The 26070-nt window shown below is 48.5% G+C and overlaps 1 protein-coding gene across 3 annotated transcripts in view; it reads right to left on the minus strand.

Moving 5' to 3' along the window:
* The window catches only part of LOC137521963 (microtubule-associated protein futsch-like), a 286151-nt gene that overhangs the window by 241024 nt on the left and 19057 nt on the right, over positions 1-26070 (minus strand). Inside the window, exon 1 of one of the 3 annotated variants that reach the window (XM_068241929.1) lies at positions 9809-9924. The exons of the other annotated variants lie outside the window; for them this stretch is intronic. The gene's annotated coding sequence lies outside the window, so the exon portion shown is untranslated. Of the gene's footprint in view, positions 1-9808; positions 9925-26070 lie in introns of those variants that run through there. 3 annotated transcript variants of the gene reach the window in all.

Here is a 26070-nt window from a genome sequence, read left to right on the forward strand (position 1 = left end):
CTCCTGCCGTCTTCCAAGAGTTGGTCAATGAGATTTTCCGAGAGGTCTTGGGACGATTCGTCTTGGTATATCTGGATGATATACTGATTTTCTCACCCAGTCTAGATAAACACAGGGAGCATGTGAAGTTTGTCCTGAGAAAACTGAGACAGTATATGCAAAGATTGAGAAATGTCTTTTTGAGGTGTCGGAGGTTCCTTTCTTGGGGTATATCATTTCGACCTCAGGACTCTCCATGGACCCCAAGAAAGTAGCTGCCCTTTTGGAGTGGCCTCAGCCCATGGGGTTGAAGGCACTCCAAAGATTTCTTGGCTTCGCCAATTATTACAGAAAATGTATCAAGGGATTTTCTTCTTTAGTGTCACCTCTTACTAACCTCACCAGAAAAGGAGCTGACACTTATAATTGGTCACCCGAAGCACACTCTGCTTTTTCATCTCTGAAGAGCTTGTTTTGCTCCGCCCCTATTTTGCGACCTGTCGATGTCACCTGTCCTTTTATAGTTGAGGTGGATGTATCAGAGATTGGGGTCGGGGCTGTACTGTCTCAACACTCGGTTTCCAGGGCAGATTGCATCCATGCACTTTCTTCTCACGCAAATTCTCTCCTGTGGAGAGAAATTACGATGTCGGTAACCGAGAGCTATTAGCCATTAAACTCGCGTTTGAGGAATGGCGTCATTGGCTCGAGGGGGCAGAACATATGATTACAGTCTATACTGATCATAAAAACTTGGAATATATTGAAGGGGCCAAGAGGCTTAGTCCTCGACAGGCCCGCTGGTCATTTTTCTTTTCGAGATTTAGGTTTATCATCACGTATAAGCCAGGGAGTAAAAATGTCAAGGCAGATGCCCTGTCTACATGTTTTGAGCCCGAGACAGTACCACCACCAACTCCTGAGAACATTCTGCCCGAAAAAGTTGTTGTGGCAGCCACCGAGACCTGGGAGGACTGGTCACTTACTTTGGGGCCTTATCAACAGGATGTTCCCGAGGGGAAACCTGACGGAGTTCTATTTGTGCCACTTCATTTGCGGCTGCAAATTTTACAATTGTTTCATGCACATAAAAATGTAGGGTACCCCGGGGTGGCTAGAACACAGGATTTACTGTCTAGGTGTGTGTGGTGGCCATTACTGATCCTTGATTGTAGGGAATTTGTCAGAAACTGTTCAGTTTGTGCCAGGAATAAGCCATCCAGACAGGCTCCTGTGGGTACCCTTCAGTCTTTACCAGTACCTGAGGAACCATGGACCCATTTGTCCATGGACTTTGTGGGCGAACTCCCCAGGTCTGAGGGGAAAACTGTCCTATGGGTGGTAGTCGACAGGTTCAGCAAAATGGCTCACTTTATTCCATTGGACGGACTCCCTTATGCCCAGGAACTGGCGGGTCTCTTCATTCATCACATTTTCCGTTTACATGGTATACCAGAAAATGTGGTGTCAGATAGGGGAGTCCAGTTTGTGTCCAAATTCTGGAGAGCCTTCTGTCATCATCTTGGAATGAACCTGTCATTTTCCTCCGGCTACCACCCACAGACCAATGGGCAAACTGAGAGGGTTAATCAGTCTTTAGGGCAGTTCCTTAGATGCTATGTGGCTGATGCGCAGTTAGAATGGGCGAAGTTCTTGCCATTCGCAGAATTTGCGCATAACAACCTGAAAAGTTCCTCTTCAGGCTTTTCTCCCTTTCAGGTGGTGACGGGGAGATCTCCCAAATTCTCTCCATTGCCAGTGGTGTCTTCTCCTTTCCCTGATTTGGAAGAGTGGCAGGGATCTTTTAAGGAGATTTGGACCATGGTCAAAGGGAACCTGGAAAAGGCCTTCCAGACCCAGAAAAAGCAGGCTGATAGAAAGCGATCTGTAGAGTGGGACTTTGAACCCGGAGACATGGTCTGGGTTTCAACTCAACATTTGGCGCTGAAACAGCCATCAGCAAAATTGGGTCCCAGATTTATAGGTCCATACCCGGTGTCCAAAAAGATTAATAATGTCACTTATGTCATTTCACTACCACCCAGTATGAGAGGTGTTAAGTCATTCCATGTGTCTTTGTTGAAACCGGCTGTGCATGTGGATTCCTCTCTCCCCCCCCTGAGATAATTGATGGGGAACCTGAGTATGAGATTGAGTGGATTTTGGACTCTCGGCGGGTGCGTAACTCGGTACAGTACCTTGTTCATTAGAAGGGGTATGGGCCTGAGGAAAGATCTTGGGTGCCGGCTCATCGCATGCATGCTGAAGAACTTAGTAAAAAGTTTCATGAGTTGCACCCTGAGAAGCCATGCAGGACGTGTCCGGAGTCCACGCCTCAAGGGGGGGGGGGGGGGGGGGGGGTACTGTAACAAACGCTGGAGAGGCAGCGGCGGTGAACAGCGCTACCACCGCAGCTGCCTCCAGCTCCCTGTCTAGCAGTGTATCCAGGCCTCAGGCGTCTAGCACGCTGAGGACGGAACTGTCAGTTGCACATAGGGTTGCCTTGCGCGCGCACAGTCAGGACCTTTATGCGGGGAGGAGGCGCGTCAGCTGACCGGCTGGTGTCAGACGAGACGCTCGCCGCTCCTCATTGGTTGATAGGAGGGGGCGGGCCAGTAGGATCTCCTCTGCTTCATAAGCCTAGCTGTATCACTCGCAACTTGTCTGCTGTTGCGAATATTTGGTGTTAGCGCTCAGACCCTTAGATAGTTCCGGTGTGCTTTGATCCGGGAGGTAACCGGGGATTTCACACAAGCTAGGAGTTGTTTGATAGCCTTAAAGGAAAGGTTCAGGGACTATGAAAAAAAATAAAAATCCTTATCCACTTACCTGGGGCTTCCTCCAGCCCGTGGCAGGCAGGAGGTGCCCTCGGCGCCGCTCCGCAGGCTCCCGGTGGTCTCCGGTGGCCGACCCGAACTGGCCAGGCCGGCGGCCAGGTCGGGCCTCTTCTGCGCTCCATGGTGCGTTCCACGCTGGCGCGCTGACGTCATCGGACGTCCTCCGGGCTGTACTGCGCAGGCTCAGAACTACTGAGCCTGCGCAGTACAGCCCGGAGGACGTCTGATGACGTCAGCGCGCCGGCGTGGAGCGCAGAAGAGGCCCGACCTGGCCGCCGGGCGGCCTGGCCAGGTGGGGTCGGCCACCGGAGACCACCGGGAGCCTGCGGAGCGGCGCTGAGGGCACCTCCTGCCTGCCACGGGCTGGAGGAAGCCCCAGGTAAGTGGATAAGGATTTTTTTTTTTTCATAGTCCCTGAACCTTCCCTTTAAAATTTATACTTTACTGTGTTATTATTTGTGCATGACTCTGGCTCGTTCTGACCACTCTCTTGCTCAGTGATTCTGTACCTCTGCCTATCTGATCTTGCTGCCGACTCTGCCTGTTTATATCTTCCCGTCTCTGCCTTCCGATTTTGTACTGCATCTGTCTGTCTGTTGCCAACCCGATTAGTCTGACCACTCTACACTCACCAGAGGGCCCTTGACTCTGGTGAGGGGCGCTGTACTGATAGTACCCACCAGCTCCTTTGGTGAGGTATTGCTGAACCTATCAGTATTACTGTTGCACCAAACACTCATTGATATTTGTTGTCACATCAGCTGTCTGGTATACTTGTATTATTGGTGATTCTGCAGATCACCATATAATCAGGTATATATCTGCATTATAGGTGATACTGCAGATCACCTAATAATCAGAATTCTGTTCCTTGCTGACACAAATCGTTACAAGGACATTGAAACTGCAAAAAAAAAAGATCAAACGTATACCTCAGATATTTTTCTGAATGGTGATAATTCTGTCAGAGACAGCTGCTGCTGAGGCCTTGCAGTGCTCTGTCTAGTCTGTACCAGTAAGAACAGGCATCTAGAAAGTCCCTTGTTGCACAATTTCCTGTTGTTGAATGAAAATATTTTCTGTTATTTCCTTTTACCCTGACCACAGTGCTAGGCATTGCTGACGTTGTTCCTCAGAGTGTGAGACTAAACTGTCCTCTCTGACCTCAACACCAACAAGCCGCTGGTAGTAATGATTCACTGGGCTTGATTCACAAAAGAGTGCTAACTGTTAGCATGGCCGTTTTCGCACGAATTTTCGCATTGTGCACGATCGTGAATTTTCACGTGCAAACGGGAATTTTCACCCGAAATCGATATCGTTTTCGCGCAAAAATTCGCGTTTGCGCGCGAAATCGTTATCATTTCGCGTGAAAATTCACAATCGTGCACAATGCGAAAATTCGCGCGAAAACGGCCGTGCTAACAGTTAGCACTCTTTTGTGAATCAAGCCCACTGTGACATCATTCATCAAACTTACATTACGTATGCTAGTTTAGCTAGCATGCAGTGGCTGGAATACCTCTGCAGTTGATTTTCGTCAAAATACGGTAGTTAATTTAAGTGCAAAATATTACCAATGGTTATAATGTCTGTAATATCTGGACACTCTCCATTACAACGCAAAGCTTGCACTCGACTTGTTCCTGCTGATGCCACCCCTGCTTCCAATCCTGACACTAAACTCCTCACTCTCCACTACTAACAAACAGTAACATTCCCCTTTTCATTCCTAACCTTTCCCCTTCCACTCTCAACACTAACCTCCTCCCTCTCCACGCCAAACACAAACTGCCCCCTCTTCATTCCTAACACTAATCTCCACCCTCTCCATTCCTAACACTAACCCTCCCCTCCACTCCTAACACTGACCTCCCCCTCTCCACTCCTAACACTAACCTCCACCCTCGCCATTCCTAACACTAACCCCCCCCCCCCATGCCTAGCACTAGCCTCTCCCTCCCCACTCCTGACTCTAAACTTTACACTTTTCGCTCCTAACAAACAATAACCTCACCCTATTCACTCATAACACTAATCTTGTTCTCTCCACCTCTAACAATAACCTCCCTCCTTCTACTACTTACACTAACCTTTACCCTCTCTTAACACTAACCTCCTCCTCTCCACTCCTGACACTATCCTCTCCACTCCTCTCCTAACACTAACCTCCCCCCTCTCCACTCCTAACACTAACCTCCCCCTCTCTACTCCTAACACTATCCTCCCCCCTCTCCACTCCTAAAACTAACCTCCCCTCTCCTCTCCTAACACTGTCCTCCCCTCTCCTCTCCTAACACTAACCTCCCCTCTCCTCTCCTAACACTAACCTCCTCCCTCTCCACTACTAACACTAACTTCCCCCCTCTCCACTCCTAACACTAACCTCCCCTCTCCTCACACTAACCTCCCCTCTCCTCTCCTAACACTAACCTCCCCCCTCTCCACTACTAACACTAACCTCCCCTCTCCTCTCCTAACACTAACCTCCCCCCCCCCCCTCCACTCCTAACACTAACCTCCCCCCTCTCCACTCCTAACACTAACCTCCCCCCTCTCCACTCCTAACACTAACCTCCCCTCTCCTCTCCTAACACTAACCTCCCCCCCTCCACTCCTAACACTAACCTCCCCCCTCTCCACTCCTAACACTAACCTCCCCACTCTCCACTCCTAACACTAACCTCCCCTCTCCACTCCTAACACTAACCTCCCCTCTCCACTCCTAACACTAACCTCCCCCCTCTCCACTCCTAACACTAACCTCCCCTCTCTCCTCTCCTAACACTGTCCTCCCCCTCTCCACTCCTAACACTAACCTCCCCTCTCCTCTCCTAACACTGTCCTCCCCCCCTCTCCACTCCTAACACTAACCTCCCCTCTCCTCTCCTAACACTGTCCTCCCCCCCTCTCCACTCCTAACACTAACCTCCCCCCTCTCCTCTCCTAACACTGTCCTCCCCCCCTCTCCACTCCTAACACTAACCTTCCCCTCTCCACTCCACTCCTAACACTAACCTTCCCCACTCCACTCCTAACACTAACCTTCCCCTCTCCACTTCTAACACTAACCTCCCCTCTCCTAACACTAACCTTCCTCCCTCCACTCCTAACACTAACCTCCCCTCTCCTCTCCTCTCCTAACACTAACCTCCCCTCTCCTCTCCTAACACTAACCTCCCCTCTCCTCTCCTAACACTAACCTTCCTCCCTCCACTCCTAACACTGACCTTCCTCCCTCCACTCCTAACACTAACCTCTCCCCTCTCCACACCTAACACTAACCTCCCCTCTCCTCTCCTAACACTAACCTTCCTCCCTCCACTACTAACACTAACCTTCCTCCCTCCACTTATATTACTAACCTTTGCCTCTCCACTTCTAACAATAACCTCCCCCCTCTCCACTCTCAACACTAATGTCCTCCCTTGGACTAATCAGATCTTGCAGTGAAATCATTTCACTGGTCACATTTTCAAGCTGCATAGACTTGCAATAATATTTGCATAGTTCTGCATCAACTTAGAATTATTTGCTTTTCTTAAGTAAAGTAGAAAGTCGGCACTGAGCCAAAACGCCTTTTAGACATCTACCAACTTCCCCTTTGTGGCAAAGAAATATGGGGAAGCAAAAATGCCTATAGACGTCCGCTGCGGTGGAAGTATTTCTATACTGAAATGTCTTCAGACATCCAAGGCATATGGATGCGAAAACACACAAAGCCTAGAGATGTTCACAGCAGTCTAATGCTAGGTACACAGATAAGATAAATATCAGTCTAAACCTAGTACAACAAAATAATAGAAGGGGGGATTTTTACATACAAAGTTGTCTGCACGTACAAAAATATACATTACTTTTTTTTTTTAAATTACATACAGTATTTTTGTTGTTTCAGGTTACAGTGTTGTATAAGCTCTAAGGCCTGGTGCACACCAAAAACCGCTAGCAGATCCGCAAAATGCTAGCAGATTTTGAAACGCTTTTTCTTCTTTTTCTGTAGCGTTTCAGCTAGCGTTTTGCGGTTTTGGGAAGCGTTTTTGGTGTAGTAGATTTCATATATTGTTACAGTAAAGCTGTTACTGAACAGCTTCTGTAACAAAAACGCCTGGCAAACCGCTCTGAACAGGCGTTTTTCAGAGCGGTTTGCGTTTTTACTATACTTAACATTGAGGCAGAAGCGCATCCGCAATCCAAAATATGCCTCACCCCGGGAGTATGCGTTTCTGCAAAACGCCTCCCGCTCTGGTGTGACCCAGCCCATTGAGATACATTGACCAAGCGTATCCGCAGCCGGAAGCAGCTGCAGAAACGCTGAAAAAGCCGCTCGGTGTGCACCAGCCCTGAGGGCTCGTTTCCACTGCATTGCAATGCGCGTCACTCTCGGTGGGACGGAGCTTTGTGTGCGTGTCCTTATGTTGTTTATGGAGCTTGCGATCCCATTCATTACACTGTATGTGATTGCTGGCGCAATAGTCCCAAAATGCAGGAAACCGTGTGCTGCGATTCAGCGGTGAATCGCAGCACATGTATGGAAACAGCAGACAGTGCAGTACATGTACTGTCTGCTGTCCCTGCGATCACTTTTCCATAAGCGCGTCTGAAAGTGCAATGGAAACGAGCCCTAAGTAGTTTAAAGCAGTAGGATTAGCCATACTATGCCAGGGAAAAAAACACATGTATAAGTGCATAAATACTTGATCTACTTACATAACACATGTATTGTACTGTCTACGTTTTCATTTCAGTGAATGTTATATAGTAAATGAAGAGAATTCATGTCTTTTGCCCACAGTTTAGGCTAAGGGTTTGATTCACAAAATCGTGATAACTCAGTTATCACGCCTAAAAACTCAGTTATCATGCTATAAAAGCTTTGCACATGCAAACTAGGGTGCTAAGTAGTTTGCACCCTAGTTTGAACATGCAAAGCTTTTAAGCGTGATAACTGAGTTATCACCCTTTTGTGAATCAAGCCCTAAATCCTGATGTCATTTCTTCCCTTTACTTTTTTTTTTCTTTTCTCCTCCAATCGCTGAGTCACCTCAGCCTTGCTTGTAAACAGTGAGCAGAGGATCATGTTTCAGATAAGCTGCTAGGCAGGGGAATACATGTAAGAGGAGGAATATATTATAGACTAGCTGATTGCCTGGCGTTGCCCGGGTATGTATTTGGCTGGTGTTGGCTCCGCCTACTTTTTCTAACCCTAACACACAATTACTCAATGACCAAGTTTGTGAGCTTTGCGGTCTTTGGTATCAATAATTTGCATTGAAATGAAAAAATCTGATTGGCTGTTTGTGGCTCCACACCCTTTTCTGAATTTGAACCCCAGTCACCCAATGACCAACTGTAGCAGGTTTGAAGCCTGTGCCATTAACAGTGCAAGAATGGTAGCAATTACATATTCCCCTTGAAAAGCAATAGGTGAAGTTTGATTTACTGTTGTAGGCTCCACCCACTTTTCTGAATATTCATCCCAGTCACCCAGTGACCAACTGTGCAAAGTTTAAAAACCCTGCCATTAACAGTGTAAGAATGGCTGCAGTTTACATTTTCCAGTGAAATTTGTATTAGTCTCCACCCACTGATGGCCCAGCGTTTCCCGGGTATGTATTTGACTGGTTTTGGCTCTGCCCACTTTCTAACCCTAACACACAAACACTCAATGACCAAGTTTGTGACCTTTGGGGTCATTGGAATCAATAATTTGTATATTCCCATAGAAATTAAACAAATCAGATAGGCTGTTTGTGGCTCCGCCCCTCTCCAGCATTTGAACCCCAGTCACCCAATGACCAACTGTAGCAGGTTTGAGGCATTTGCTATTAACAGTGTAAAAATGGCAGCAATTTAATTATTCCACTTGAAAATGAACAGGTGAATTTTGATTGGCTGTTATAGGCTCCACCCACTTCCCTGACTTCCCAGCCGCAATAGCAGTATAGGGGGTGCTATTGTGGCTGGGAACGCGAAGAATCACTCGCGTTCCCATGCCTGTCGGCCGGTGACGGCGAAACCGGAAGTCGCCGCCGGTGGGTCCAGGAGCATCGGAGCGGGGCTGCGAGGGCACCGATCAGCTGCAGGAGGCTGAGGGAAGCTCATTTTTCACCCTTGACTTAAGTATCCCTTTAATACATTCAGACAAGTTGCTGATGAAATTTGATTTTTATAGTGACGATCCCGCTTTAAACAAATTTAAAGCATGTTTAAAACAACAAAAAGAACATAGTTTATATATTATGTCCACATCTACAGTTGTCCGAAGGTAAATCATTTGTCCATATTTCAACAGTACTGGACTCAACTTACATATTCAACTTACAAACAAACTGCCTGTATATACAGTATGTCTCACTGGCTTAAAGTGGACCTGAACTCTTGCACAGGACAAAAGGAAAACAGAGAGTAATGCACCCTGTATGTATTTAGAGAGTTTCGCCTGTCTAATTCCCCCTCATTTGTGTCTAATCACCAGTGTAATTTGACCCCTCAGCTGTGTCACCTGACTGCCATAGCAGATTAGGCAGATAAACCCATGTGAAAGCACAGGCTGTAAACAATATGTCTGCTTCCATGAATCAGGAAGTAGAAACTGTGCAGATTTCTTTTAGGATTTGCGTTTTCTACATGCAGATTCGCATAACCAATATAAATCAAAGGGATTCTGGCCATCAGAATTCGCTCACCGCAAGGCTAGTGTGCGATACGCCTGTAATGTATTTAATAGGAAATTCGCCTGTGTTTTCGCTATGCGAATGTTCCATGCGAACTCGCATACGTTTTCACTTCAAAACAATGTAAAAGCACACAGGCACTGACATGGTTAAATTCGCATACTTACAAACAGATGCAAATTTTAACACGTTTTTGCGTTAAAATTCACCTACGAATCGCACCGCACTAGTGGAAATGGTCCCTTAAAGCCCCTACATGGTGGGTACATGCTGGAAGCTGGTACTGGTTGGGGTTGGGGGGAGGGCGGCACTTACCTAACTGCAGGGCGTTGTCTCCTATAGCAAGCCTAATTATTCTGTGTCTCTCTTATCGGTGCGATTCGGAACTCGTGCGATCACTCAGTGTCCCATCCGACGTGATCGTTATACGGGTGGTGGCCCCCTCTACGCAACTTGTTTTTGAACAGGCGAGGAGTCAGAACAGCTCGAAATGAAACTAACTTACTTTCACTTTGCTAAGAAAATGTAACCCTTTCCTATCTGAGGGTCAGTACATACTGAATGCAGAGCTTTTGAAATTACTGAAGCTGCAGGAGGCTACTGCCTGTTTTTGAAGCGGACCTGAACTCAGAATGTCCTCTTAGCTCTAAAAGATAAGCAACAGCTTAATAACCTCTAAACTTCCTTAATACGCACAAACGCATATGCAGCAAAACGCAAACTTTCACGCACCGCCTAGAGTGTTCCTGGCCTCCTGGAATCAGCTGCTGATCTACGGACCTCTAAAAACGGAACTTTTTATCGATTGTGGAGAATTTTATTAGCTGACGCTGTGATTGGGCGAGGTGATCGACAGTCACTCTGCTTTGCTCAATGTTTGTCAGTACCAAATACAGAGCCCTGTTACAAATAGGCTATAATATAAGCTCTTTTATTCAATAACAGCCATTATAGCGACGTTTCAGGGCAGCCGCCCCTTTATCAAGCTAAGCTGTCTTGCAGTAGAACAGATATCACTTGTACAGACACGCCTTATATACACAGCATGATATGTATCAGCCAATCAAATTCATATATCACTTACACCAATCATATGGTCCATCCTGACAGCCGACCTGATGGGGAACTTTGCTGATCGGCTCTAATTGGTCCGTTTGAACATATGTCCACCTCCCTCCCACACTCTCCATCAGTCTGGAAGAGGAATGACAGGGCAGGTTGCCAAGGACGCATTGCTGTTGCGCCCACCAGGCCGCCGAACCGACGGACCCGATGGGGAACTTGCACGCGTGACGTGTGCGGAGGCGGCATCCGCCGTCCCCGCCCACGTATCCCAGGCAACGGCAGTCGCATGCGGCGAACAACGCCGCTCTGCGCTGCAGATGACAAATAGGCTGTCATGCCTCACAGGGCCAATGGGAGACCTAGAAATAGTAAACATAAGCTTCATTACGTATCTAACCGGACCACTATATCACAGACCTTGGGGGGAAAGTCAGGTTAGGAATTAGCAATACATCATATTAGGTCACCAATTGTCTATCATTGAAGCATCTATCACCCAGATAACAATATCACCATAACACTCATTATAATCTTGAGGGGAGATAACGTTATATCCAGAAGCTATCTGCCTCTTAAAGGGACAGTCACCTATCTATTAGGGAATATACCTATATCTTAATGAGTACTATAGTGGTCAATATACAGATAATGAGTCATCTCTTGATAGAGAGGCAATTAGATCAGAATATTATTTATATAAATGGTAATAGATCCAGTTCCCGGTTTAAACCCCGGGGTTCCATTGTATCTAATTTCTTGATCCAATAGGCCTCTCTATAGAGCAATTTTTTTATTCTGTCTCCTCCTCTACTGGGCAATCCCACCTGTTCAATAATCATATATCTTACCTGGCTAGCCTGATGGTTGGCTTCTTTGAAATGGAAAGCAACAGCCTGATCGATCAAAGATTCCCTAATTGCATGTTTATGTGAAGATAATCTTTTTTTGATCTTCTGGGTCGTTTGGCCAATATATAACAGGCCACATGGACATTTGAGCGCATAAACGACATATGCCGAGTCGCATGTAAAGCAACCATGTAACTTAAATCTAGTGCCTCTATATGGATGGGTGATGGTATCACCCTTAATAACTGAACTGCAGTGCACACAGTTCATACATGGAAAGGTACCAATGCGATTGGATCTTGATCGACTCAGGGTGCTACTTCCCATATCAGCGCGGACCAAACGGTCTCTCAAATTTGGCGCTCTTTTATATGCTATAATTGGTGGATTTTTAAATTGTTCAATATTGGGAAAACTATCCGCCAGTAGATGCCAGTGCCTCCTAATAATGTTTGCTACATTTTCACTTTGGGTATTAAACCTAGTGACAAAAGGAATTCTCTGACTATTATCCCTTCTAGTTCTACCTCCATGGTCATCTTTCTGTGCTCTATTCCTCGCCTCCATCACTATTTCTTCTGGATACCCCCTATCAATAAATTTAGAGTGCATCTCATCCAGTCTCTGTGTCCTGACTACCTCATCCTCAACTATCCTCTGCACCCTCTGGAATTGTCCCACTGGGACGGACCTTCTAGTAGCCCACGGATGGAAACTGCCAAAATGTAATAGGGAGTTTACATCTGTGGGCTTAACATAAAGATCCGTAACCAGCCTACCATCCTGCTTTTTGACCATGGTGTCTAAAAAATTTACTGGCTCCATAGAAGTGTGTAGTGTCAATTTGATATCAGTACATCTAGACATCACCTCTTCAGTGAACTCAAGTAGGGTCGAATGTGGTCCCTCCCACACGCAAAAGATATCATCTATATAGCGAAACCATTGGAGTGCATGTTTCTGAAAGGAGAAATTGGAGTAAATGAACATCTCCTCATACACTCCCATATAGATATTTGCGTAAGAAGGGGCCACATTCGACCCTATAGCTGTGCCTCGAATCTGCATATAATATTGATCTTCAAATCTGAAATAATTGCACTTAAGTACTATCTCTAGCAATCTACATATGAAATCAATCTGCTGTACAGACATATCTGATGCAATTTCCAACATATAACGTACAGCCTCCATCCCACCCTCTTGTGGGATGGAGGTGTACAAACTTTCAACGTCCATTGTAACAAGGATGCAATCATCAGTGATCCGAGGCATATTTTGCACAATATTCAAAAACATTTGTGTGTCTCTCAGATAGGCACTAGATTTAAGTTACATGGTTGCTTTACATGCGACTCGGCATATGTCGTTTATGCGCTCAAATGTCCATGTGGCCTGTTATATATTGGCCAAACGACCCAGAAGATCAAAAAAAGATTATCTTCACATAAACATGCAATTAGGGAATCTTTGATCGATCAGGCTGTTGCTTTCCATTTCAAAGAAGCTAACCATCAGGTTAGCCAGGTAAGATATATGATTATTGAACAGGTGGGATTGCCCAGTAGAGAAGGAGACAGAATAAAAAAATTGCTCTATAGAGAGGCCTATTGGATCAAGAAATTAGATACAATGGAACCCCGGGGTTTAAACCGGGAACTGGATCTATTACCATTTATATAAATAATATTTTGATCTAATTGCCTCTCTATCAAGAGATGACTCATTATCTGTATATTGACCACTATAGTACTCATTAAGATATAGGTATATTCCCTGATAGGTGACTGTCCCTTTAAGAGGCAGATAGCTTCTGGATATAACGTTATCTCTCCTCAAGATTATAATGAGTGTTATGGTGATATTGTTATCTGGGTGATAGATGCTTCAATGATAGACAATTGGTGACCTAATATGATGTATTGCTAATTCCTAACCTGACTTTCCCCCCAAGGTCTGTGATATAGTGGTCCGGTTAGATACGTAATGAAGCTTATGTTTACTATTTCTAGGTCTCCCATTGGCCCGGTGAGGCATGACAGCCTATTTGTCATCTGCAGCGCAGAGCGGCATTGTTTGCCGCATGCGTCTGCCGTTGCCTGGGATACGTGGGCGGGGACGGCGGATGCCGCCTCCGCACACGTCACGCGTGCAAGTTCCCCATCGGGTCCGTCGGTTCGGCGGCCTGGTGGGCGCAACAGCAATGCGTCCTTGGCAACCTGGCCTGTCATTCCTCTTCCAGACTGATGGTGAGTGTGGGAGGGAGGTGGACATATGTTCAAACGGACCAATTAGAGCCGATCAGTATAGTTCCCCATCAGGTCCGCTGTGAGGATGGACCATATGATTGGTGTAATTGATATATGAATTTGATTGGCTGATGTATATCATGCTGTGTATATAAGGCGTGTCTTTACAAGTGATATCTGTTCTACTGCAAGACAGCTTAGCTTGATAAAGGGGCGGCTGCCCTGAAACGTCGCTATAATGGCTGTCATTGAATAAAAGAGCTTATACTTACCTGATGGTGCCAGTCTTATCCGTTGGAACTACTTTGAAAGCTGGAGTGTGGCCGGCCTGACTGTGGCACATCACATGGGATCTATTAGAGGAGTGCTCCACTCAAACTACTAAAAGAGGCTATAATAATAATCTGTCAGATCGAGCTCCACTGTGCATTGCCAATAAACACATCCAATTATGATTTGCCAATTTTATGTCATTGATGCAGTATGAGAACTAAACCAACACAGTCTGTTCATAATAATACAAATCTGTTGGCCCTCATACTATATGGGAGTGGTTAGCCAATCGAAATTGGATGTGTTGAAGCACCCTAATGGTGCCCATATATGGTACAATTTAAAAAAACATTTTGATTAGCTAATTTAGTTCGATTATTCCGTTCGAATATAATATATAATTTTCCAACATGTCCAACAACAGATTTTTTTGATTGAAAAAACGGGATAATCGTTCATTTTTCTGGATGGAAAAAAAAGATTATTTTAAACTTTCATTCAACTCGATCCTTTTGGTCGAATAAACGGGAATATCGAACGTTTTTATTGTACCGTGTATGGCCCCCTTTAGGGCTTGATTCGCAAAAGTGTGATAACTGCTATCACAGCAGTTATCACGCGAGCTGTCATGATAGGTTTGCCCGCGATGACGTGTGCTTTTCACGTGAAGCACGCATGTGATCGCGTGCAAACCTTCGCTTATCACGCAAAGTAACGATGTTCGCGCGCAAAGTAACGTGAAATAACTCTTTGCGCGCGGCAGCTCGTGTGATAACTGCTGTGATCACGCTTTTAAATCAAATCTGAATCAAGCCCTATGAGCGTTTGCGGGTTTTTTAAAGCGTTGATGATTTTAGAAATCGACTCAAAAGCACTTGCGCAATGATATCCTATGAGAGTGTTCACATGTGAGCGGTTTGATTTTTACTAAAATCGCAAATGCGCTACACGTACTCTTTTCTGAGTGCTTTGGCTCAATGGAAGGTGTAGGGAAATCGCCAAGCGCTTGAAAAAGCGCTTTGTATAGCGGTTTCCCGAGCGATTTGATGAATAAATACATTGGCCTTGATTCACTAAAGAGTGCTAACTTAGTTATCACGTGAAAAGGCTTTGTATGTGCAAACTAGGGTGCTAAGTAGTTTGCACTGCAAAGCTTTTGCTGTTTGTGTGCTATTTTTGCGTTGCGCACAAAGTGCAGTATGCCATTAAAATGAATGGTGATTTGCCCGCTCATAAAAATCGTAATCGCTCAGCAAAAGTGCTTACAAAAGTGCTTTTCTAAGCACAAAGTGCAGGGAAAAGTGCTGATAAAAGCTCAATAAGTTGCTCAGTGCTTGTGATAACGCTGGCGATTTATAATGTGAACAAGGCCTTTGGCCATGTTCACAGTGCTCAGTTGTGTTGCAGAATAACTCTGCTGCTCAACTCACTGCCCAGACAATTCTATAAAACGGATTGTGTTATTTCTAACTCATAGTTGCATAGTTATTTGGGTTGAAAAAAGACATACGTCCATCGAGTTCAACCAGAAAACAAAGTACAACACCAGCCTGCACCCTCACATATCCCTGCTGATCCAGAGGAAGGCACAACACCGGCCTGCTCCCTCACATATCCCTGCTGATCCAGAGGAAGGCACAACACCAGCCTGCACCCTCACATATCCCTGCTGATCCAGAGGAAGGTACAACACCAGCCTGCTCCCTCACATATCCCTGCTGATCCAGAGGAAGGCACAACACCAGCCTGCAACTTCACATATTCCTGCTGATCCAGAGGAAGGCACAACACCAGCCTGCTCCCTCACATATCCCTGCTGATCCAGAGGAAGGCACAACACCAGCCTGCTCCCTCACACATATCCCTGCTGATCCAGAGGAAGACACAACCCCAGCCTGCTCCCTCACATATCCCTGCTGATCCAGAGGAAGGCACAACACCAGCCTGCTCCCTCACATATCCCTGCTGATCCAGAGGAAGGCACAACACCAGCCTGCACCCTCACATATCCCTGCAGATCCAGAGGAAGGTACAACACCAGCCTGCTCCCTCACATATCTCTGCTAATCCAGAGGAAGGCACAACACCAGCCTGCTCCCTCACATATCCCTGCTGATCCAGAGGAAGGCACAACACCAGCCTGCACCCTCACATATCCCTGCTGATCCAGAGAAAGGCACAACACCAGCCTGCTCCCTCACATATCCCTGCTGATCCAGAGAAAGGCACAACACCAGCCTGCACCCTCACATATCCCTGCTGATCCAGAGAAAGGCACAACACCAGCCTGCTCCCTCACATATCCCTGCTGATCCAGAGGAAGGCACAACACCAGCCTGCTCCCTCACATATCCCTGCTGATCCAGAGAAAGGCACAACACCAGCCTGCTCCCTCACATATCCCTGCTGATCCAGAGAAAGGCACAACACCAGCCTGCTCCCTCACATATCCCTGCTGATCCAGAGGAAGGCACAACACCAGCCTGCACCCTCACATATCCCTGCTGATCCAGAGGAAGGCACAACACCAGCCTGCTCCCTCACATATCCCTGCTGATCCAGAGAAAGGCACAACACCAGCCTGCTCCCTCACATATCCCTGCTGATCCAGAGAAAGGCACAACACCAGCCTGCACCCTCACATATCCCTGCTGATCCAGAGAAAGGCACAGCACCAGCCTGCTCCCTCACATATCCCTGCTGATCCAGAGAAAGGCACAACACCAGCCTGCACCCTCACATATCCCTGCTGATCCAGAGAAAGGCACAACACCAGCCTGCTCCCTCACATATCCCTGCTGATCCAGAGAAAGGCACAACACCAGCCTGCACCCTCACATATCCCTGCAGATCCAGAGGAAGGCACAACACCAGCCTGTGCACTCACATATCCCTGCTGATCCAGAGGAAGGCACAACACCAGCCTGCTCCATCACATATCCCTGCTGATCCAGAGGAAGGTACAACACCAGCCTGCACCCTCACATATCCCTGCTGATCCAGAGGAAGGCACACCAGCCTGCTCCCTCACATATCCCTGCTGATCCAGAGGAAGGCACAACACCAGCCTGCACCCTCACATATCCCTGCTGATCCAGAGGAAGGTACAACACCAGCATGCACCCTCACATATCCCTGCTGATCCAGAGGAAGGCACAGCACCAGCCTCCACCCTCACATATCCCTGCTGATCCAGAGGAAGGCACAACACCAGCCTGCACCCTCACATATCCCTGCTGATCCAGAGGAAGGCACACCAGCCTGCTCTCTCACATATCCCTGCTGATCCAGAGGAAGGTACAACACCAGCCTGCACCCTCACATATCCCTGCTGATCCAGAGGAAGGCACAGCACCAGCCTCCACCCTCACATATCCCTGCTGATCCAGAGGAAGGTACAACACCAGCCTGCTCCCTCACATATCCCTGCTGATCCAGAGGAAGGCACAACACCAGCCTGCTCCCTCACATATCCTTGCTGATCCAGAGGAAGGCACAACACCAGCCTGCACTCTCACATATCCCTGCAGATCCAGAGGAAGGTACAACACCAGCCTGCTCCCTCACATATCTCTGCTAATCCAGAGGAAGGTACAACACCAGCCTGCTACCTCACATATCCCTGCTGATCCAGAGGAAGGTACAACACCAGCCTGCTCCCTCATATATCCCTGCTGATCCAGAGGAAGCCACAACACCAGCCTGCTCCCTCACATATCCCTGCTGATCCAGAGGAAGGCACAACACCAGCCTGCACCCTCACATATCCCTGCAGATCCAGAGGAAGGTACAACACCAGCCTGCTCCCTCACATATCCCTGCTGATCCAGAGGAAGGCACAACACCAGCCTGCACCCTCACATATCCCTGCTGATCCAGAGGAAGGTACAACACAAGCCTGCTCCCTCACATATCCCTGCTGATCCAGAGGAAGGCACAACACCAGCCTGCACCCTCACATATCCCTGCTGATCCAGAGGAAGGTACAACACAAGCCTGCTCCCTCACATATCCCTGCTGATCCAGAGGAAGGCACAACACCAGCCTGCTCCCTCACATATCCCTGCTGATCCAGAGGAAGGCACAACACCAGCCTGCTCCCTCACATATCTCTGCTGATCCAGAGGAAGGTACAACACCAGCCTGCTCCCTCACATATTCCTGCTGATCCAGAGGAAGGTACAACACCAGCCTGCACCCTCACATATCCCTGCTGATCCAGAGGAAGGCACAACACCAGCCTGCACCCTCACATATCCCTGCTGATCCAGAGGAAGGTACAACACAAGCCTGCTCCCTCACATATCCCTGCTGATCCAGAGGAAGGCACAACACCAGCCTGCACCCTCACATACCCCTGCTGATCCAGAGGAAGGTACAACACCAGCCTGCACCCTCACATATCCCTGCTGATCCCGAGGAAGGCACAACACCAGCCTGCTCCCTCACATATCCCTGCTGATCCAGAGGAAGGCACAACACCAGCCTCCACCCTCACATATCCCTGCTGATCCAGAGGAGGGCACAACACCAGCCTGCACCCTCACATATCCCTGCTGATCCAGAGGAAGGCACACCAGCCTGCTCCCTCACATATCCCTGCTGATCCAGAGGAAGGTACAACACCAGCCTGCACCCTCACATATCCCTGCTGATCCAGAGGAAGGTACAACACCAGTCTCCACTCTCACATATCCCTGCTGATCCAGAGGAGGGCACAACACCAGCCTGCACCCTCACATATCCCTGCTGATCCAGAGGAAGGTACAACACCAGCCTGCACCCTCACATATCCTTGCTGATCCAGAGGAAGGCACAACACCAGCCTGCACCCTCACATATCCCTGCAGATCCAGAGGAAGGTACAACACCAGCCTGCTCCCTCACATATCTCTACTAATCCAGAGGAAGGTACAACACCAGCCTGCTACCTCACATATCCCTGCTGATCCAGAGGAAGGTACAACACCAGCCTGCTCCCTCACATATCCCTGCTGATCCAGAGGAAGGCACAACACCAGCCTGCTCCCTCACATATCCCTGCAGATCCAGAGGAAGGTACAACACCAGCCTGCTCCCTCACATATCTCTGCTGATCCAGAGGAAGGTACAACACCAGCCTGCTCCCTCACATATCCCTGCTGATCCAGAGGAAGGTACAACACCAGCCTGCACCCTCACATATCCCTGCTGATCCAGAGGAAGGCACAACACCAGCCTGCACCCTCACATATCCCTGCTGATCCAGAGGAAGGTACACCACAAGCCTGCTCCCTCACATATCCCTGCTGATCCAGAGGAAGGCACAACACCAGCCTGCACCCTCACATACCCCTGCTGATCCAGAGGAAGGTACAACACCAGCCTGCACCCTCACATATCCCTGCTGATCCCGAGGAAGGCACAACACCAGCCTGCTCCCTCACATATCCCTGCTGATCCAGAGGAAGGCACAACACCAGCCTCCACCCTCACATATCCCTGCTGATCCAGAGGAGGGCACAACACCAGCCTGCACCCTCACATATCCCTGCTGATCCAGAGGAAGGCACACCAGCCTGCTCCCTCACATATCCCTGCTGATCCAGAGGAAGGCACAACACCAGCCTGCACCCTCACATATCCCTGCTGATCCAGAGGAAGGTACAACACCAGCCTCCACTCTCACATATCCCTGCTGATCCAGAGGAAGGCACAACACCAGCCTGCTCCCTCACATATCCCTGCTGATCCAGAGGAAGGCACAACACCGCCCTGCACCCTCACATATCCCTGCTGATCCAGAGGAAGGTACAACACAAGCCTGCTCCCTCACATATCCCTGCTGATCCAGAGGAAGGCACAACACCAGCCTGCACCCTCACATACCCCTGCTGATCCAGAGGAAGGTACAACACCAGCCTGCACCCTCACATATCCCTGCTGATCCCGAGGAAGGCACAACACCAGCCTGCTCCCTCACATATCCCTTCTGATCCAGAGGAAGGCACAACACCAGCCTCCACCCTCACATATCCCTGCTGATCCAGAGGAGGGCACAACACCAGCCTGCACCCTCACATATCCCTGCTGATCCAGAGGAAGGCACACCAGCCTGCTCCCTCACATATCCCTGCTGATCCAGAGGAAGGTACAACACCAGCCTGCACCCTCACATATCCCTGCTGATCCAGAGGAAGGTACAACACCAGCCTCCACTCTCACATATCCCTGCTGATCCAGAGGAAGGCACAACACCAGCCTGCTCCCTCACATATCCCTGCTGATCCAGAGGAAGGCACAACACCGGCCTGCTCCCTCACATATCCCTGCTGATCCAGAGGAAGGCACAACCCCAGCCTGCACCCTCACATATCCCTGCTGATCCAGAGGAAGGCACAACACCGGCCTGTGCACTCACATATCCCTGCTGATCCAGAGGAAGGCACAACACCAGCCTGCTCCCTCACATATCCCTGCTGATCCAGAGGAAGGCACAACCCCAGCCTGCACCCTCCTCACATATCCCTGCTGATCCAGAGGAAGGCGAAAAACCCTTACAAGGCATTGTCCAATTAGCCCCCAAAAGGGAAAAAAATCCTTCCCGACTCCAGATGGCAATCAGATAAAATCCCTGGATCACAGATTTACCCCTGCAGATTGATCGTTATGATCAAACCTGTCGAATGACGGCTCCCCCTGCTGCCGCTGAAATTCTGGGCGATGTTACATTACTGTTCCCCCTCCTAGTCGTAGACACTTGGAGCGAGAAGTACTTTGGGGCCCAACATTGCCGGCTCCCGGAATTACCCGTGTGCGTGGGGAGCGAATTATAGCATTGCTGCTATCGCCGTGCTAAAATCCCCCCCGGCAGCAAATAAAATGTATATTTTTATTTAGAGGAAGGCACAACACCAGCCTGCTCCCTCACATATCCCTGCTGATCCAGAGGAAGGCACAACACCAGCCTCCACCCTCACATATCCCTGCTGATCCAGAGGAGGGCACAACACCAGCCTGCACCCTCACATATCCCTGCTGATCCAGAGGAAGGCACACCAGCCTGCTCCCTCACATATCCCTGCTGATCCAGAGGAAGGTACAACACCAGCCTGCACCCTCACATATCCCTGCTGATCCAGAGGAAGGTACAACACCAGCCTCCACTCTCACATATCCCTGCTGATCCAGAGGAAGGCACAACACCAGCCTGCTCCCTCACATATCCCTGCTGATCCAGAGGAAGGCACAACACCGGCCTGCTCCCTCACATATCCCTGCTGATCCAGAGGAAGGCACAACCCCAGCCTGCACCCTCACATATCCCTGCTGATCCAGAGGAAGGCACAACACCGGCCTGTGCACTCACATATCCCTGCTGATCCAGAGGAAGGCACAACACCAGCCTGCTCCCTCACATATCCCTGCTGATCCAGAGGAAGGCACAACCCCAGCCTGCACCCTCCTCACATATCCCTGCTGATCCAGAGGAAGGCGAAAAACCCTTACAAGGCATGGTCCAATTAGCCCCCAAAAGGGAAAAAAATCCTTCCCGACTCCAGATGGCAATCAGATAAAATCCCTGGATCACAGATTTACCCCTGCAGATTGATCGTTATGATCAAACCTGTCGAATGACGGCTCCCCCTGCTGCCGCTGAAATTCTGGGCGATGTTACATTACTGTTCCCCCTCCTAGTCGTAGACACTTGGAGCGAGAAGTACTTTGGGGCCCAACATTGCCGGCTCCCGGAATTACCCGTGTGCGTGGGGAGCGAATTATAGCATTGCTGCTATCGCCGTGCTAAAATCCCCCCCGGCAGCAAATAAAATGTATATTTTTATTTAGATGATGAGGCTGGAGGCACACCAGGGTTACAGTGGACCTGATCTCTTGTACACACCCCTGTATGTATTTAGAGAGCCTATCTAATTCTCCCTCATCTATGACTAATCATAAATTGTAATCTGATCTCTCTCCTGTGTCACATGACTGCCTATGGCAGATGACCCCATTTGAAAGAACAGACTGTAAATGATATGTCTGCTTCCATGAATCAGGGAGCGGAAACAAAGCAGATTTATTGCAGGATTTGTATCAGCTGTAACACAGAAATGTTTTTCTGTAAAAAGTTATTATGCTGTTGCTTATCTTTTAGAGCTGAGAGGAAGTTCTGAGGTCAGGTCCACTTTAATCGCCTGTGTTTTGAGGCAGTGTCCAGTGCAGAGCACGATGCTTACAATGGCTTTCCGTTCTGCTTTTGATCACGTTTTTAACTTCTGCACAGGGCCGGATTTAGGCCAAGGCTGCCTAAGCCATGGCCTAGGGCACCACAGGAGGAAGGGCAGCAGAGCAGCAGGCTAAACTGGTGCAGCATTTGTAAGCTTGCAAATGCTGCAATGCAGGGAGATCAGACAAGTGCCTGACTGCGGTACTCTGCTGCTAGCCGCCTGTGCAGCAGCCACCTTGCTCTCTGCGCACGTTTGCATTGTGGCCGGCGGCTATGGACTTGGGCAGCATTGGTGATGGAAAGGAAGAGGTAATTTCTGCACTGGAGACGAGAAGAGAACTATACTGAAAGGGGGGTGGGAAAAGGAGGGATTAAGGGAGTCATCTGGCTACATATACTAGAGGGAAAGGGGGAGGGGTCATCTGGCTACCTATACTGGAGAGAAAAGGGGAGGGGTCATCTGGCTACCTATACTGGAGGGAAAGGGGGAGGGGTCATCTGGCTACCTATACTGGGGAGGGGGAGGGGTCATCATGCTACTTATACTGGATGGAAAGGAGGAGGAGTCATCTGGCTACCTATAGTGAGGGGGTCATCAGGGTTCTTATACCAAAGGGAAGGGGTTATCTCGCTAATTACTGAAGGGGGACGGCTGGTGACAGTGGATAAAGAGTACAAACCCGGCCCTGCCTCTGCATCTGCTGGACGCATACATCTAGTTTCTGAACTTTCTGAATGTTGCAAAGGTGTACATTTTACTTAATTTTCCACAATTAAAAAAAAACAAAACACCCACATCTCAAAAACTGGAAAATGGACTGAAATGCAAAGCAAAAAAGAAAAGAAAAAAAAACAGCTACGTTTTTGCATGTTCAAGTTTGCTCCCATTCTGCTTCTTCTGTATACCAAGTCAAGAACTGTTCAGATGGGAATGTACAGCCCTGCCCTGATGGGAAAGTACCTAGAAGGTGAGAGAAGACTCTGCTATCCCAGGTGGAACCCCAGGCATATCAGGCGACAGACCTGCTTCTGTAGAGGCCCATCGTAAAATCTTTCCTCTGCCTGACTTGCATTCTGAAATGTATCACTGGTGGTGACATCTTTAGTCCTGCCAGGTGATCTGTACTGAATGTTCAGTAAGAGCTCGTTCACTGACATCAGGAAGTGAAAAAACGCAATCGCTCTGCAAAAGCGCATATTAAAAGAGCTTTACAAAAACTGTAGCACCCACCCGAATGCCGGGAGGAGAAAAAAAAAATCGCCCACAAAAATGAAAATTGCTGGCGTCAGTGATTTCGTTTTTAGATGCGAATGAGGCCTCAATGAGAGTTCTATGCACAGAGGGAGATATTGTTTGTTTGGCAGTTGGAAAAAGTTGTAATTTCCCACAATGCAATGATGTTCACAGACAGCAAACTGTCAAGACCATGGTCCTGACTAGAGATGGCCCGAACGGTTCGCCGGCGAACTTCGGTGGTACGCGTTCGCCTGTCAAAGGCGAACTTTCCCGGAAGTTCGATTCACCCCATAATGCTCTATTGAGCAAAACTTTGACCCTCTACATCACAGTCAGCAGACACATTGTTGCCAATCAGACTGCACTCATTCCTAGAGCCCCACCCCCCTTATAAAAGGCAAGGTCCTTGTGCCATTTGACTCACTCGTCTGCCTACACTAATTAGTTAAGGGACAGCTGCTACACACACTCTGCTAGGGAGAGTTTTATTAGCCTCTTGTAGGCTTATCTAGAGTGACCGCGTCCCGGATTCGGGGTCCGCTGTCCCAGGCAGCATGAGGTCCCGGGAAACGTCCCGCTTTTAGCAGCGGGACGTCCCGGCCTTGGGACTCTAGTCACTGTATTGCATGAACTGGCAGCGGCATCTATAGACACCGTGCCAGTTCATTGCCCGCTACCCTGCTCCAGCCTCCTTAGTGTCTTGTCTTCCGGTGTTCCGACACCGGCAGGCGAGCAGGGCTACGGCAAGATGGCTGCCAAAGCCCTGTACTGGAGACTGTTTGTGTCTCCAGTACAGGGCTTCGGGCGCCATCTTGCCGTAGCCCTGCACTCTGAGCGCGGGAGACTGCAGGAGGAACTCTGGCGCTTTGAGTCTGCCAGGAGAAAAGTGTGATATAAATGTTATTTGTCTTGTCTAATTTTTCTCTTGGATTGAGCATAAATGGTACATGCTAGGCTAGCTTCAGCTAGTAGTGTTGGTGATATAATGGATATGTTAGTTACCTACCATACACAGAGACCTGGGTTCAATTGCCAGCCACGGTATGTAAGCTTGCTTTTGAAATACTATAATTCCCTGGCAGATGAGACCCTCCTCTCTCCGGTGGGAGGGAGGAGGAGGGTCTTCCTCCAGGTATTAGATATCTTGAAATATGTTTTATATCATTTTTCCAGCCAGTAGAAATTTTTCTAAATTTTTAAGTTCGCCTCCCCATTGAAGTCTATTGCGGTTCGCGAACCAAACTTTCCGCGGAGGTTCGCGAACAGGGTTCGCGAACCGAAAATCGGAGGTTCACGACATCACTAGTCCTGACATCACACTGTGGGAGGGGTTTCACCACAATATCAGCCGTACAGAGCCCCCTGATGATCCGTTTGTGAAAAGGAAGAGATTTCTCATGGGAAAGGGGGTATCAGCTGCTGATTGGGATGAAGTTCAATTCTTGGTTACGGTTTCTCTTAAAGGACTTACGAGGCCAAGTCCATAAAAAAAAAAAAAAAAAAAAAAAAAGTTAGCTACCTGGCTCAGCTTGTAAGGCACGGAGGACGCCGTCCGCGCCCTCCGTGCCGTTCCGCCTGGTCCCCGCCGCTGCACAGCCCCCCGAACGGTCCCCGACCGCGCGGCCCGGGTCGGGCTCCCCAGCCTGTACCAAGATGGCCGGCGGAGCTGGCCGCGGCTGCGCAGTCCGCATAGCCACGAGTGCGGCTGCGCAGCTCTAAGGCCAACCCCCCGATCCACGCAACAGTAGCGTGGATCGGGGGGTTGGCCTTAGAGCTGCGCAGCCGCACTCGCGGCTATGCGGACTGCGCAGCCGCGGCCAGCTCCGCCGGCCATCTTGGTACAGGCTAGGTTTGCCTTAGCAGTAGGGTATTGTACCGGGTTAGCCATCAGTAAAACCAAGAGGTTTTGAGTCAGGATTGTATCATTTCTTGGCTAACTTAAAAATGTATATGAGTTACTCTTATACAGTATATACTTTTAAAGAAACACAGAAGTCTCTGAAAATACAGCTTTTTATTGCAAAAACCTGTTAAACATTATTGCCCTAACTAAAACGCTGCATCCTCCAAACTCCCCTCGAAAAATCCACAACTTTCTTGTTTGTGGATTTTGCTGCCTTGGGAGGCAGAGCTTTGGGCTGTAGCTCTGCCTCCAATCCGCGCAGATCTCTGCCTCTCCCCGCCCCTCTCAGTGAAAGAAGACTGAGAGGGAGGGGCGGGCGGAGGTGGCAGTCTGTGCTGAAAGACGCGTGGAGAGGCAGAGTTACAGCCAAAAGCTCTGCCTCTCACAGAAGCGCTGCCCGGATTGCCCCCCGGGACAATTTAGGGGGATTTAGTTAGAGTTCAGCCGCAGGGATGCAGCGTTTTAGTTAGGGCAATAATGTTGAACAGCTTTTCGCAATAAAAAGATGAATTTTCTGAGACTTCAGAGTCTCTTTAAGTTAGCCAATAAATAGTATCACCTGACTCAAGACTTCTTGTTCTTAAAACTGAAGGAATTTCCAATAATTCAGCATGAAGTGAACATTTGTGGTTACCCACAATGCACCACTACTGAATATGCAAATGATCTATTTTCGCCCCTGTAAGCTAGGCTCGCCTCCAGAACCGCTGGTGTATAGCAAGCTTATAGATTTAAATGTTAGACTTTGTTCACATCTAAAATCGCAGAGGCTGACGCCACCATTTTGCGATTT

This window comes from Hyperolius riggenbachi, chromosome 6, assembly GCF_040937935.1.
Source record: "Hyperolius riggenbachi isolate aHypRig1 chromosome 6, aHypRig1.pri, whole genome shotgun sequence".
In the NCBI taxonomy this organism is placed as follows: Eukaryota; Metazoa; Chordata; class Amphibia; order Anura; family Hyperoliidae; genus Hyperolius; species Hyperolius riggenbachi.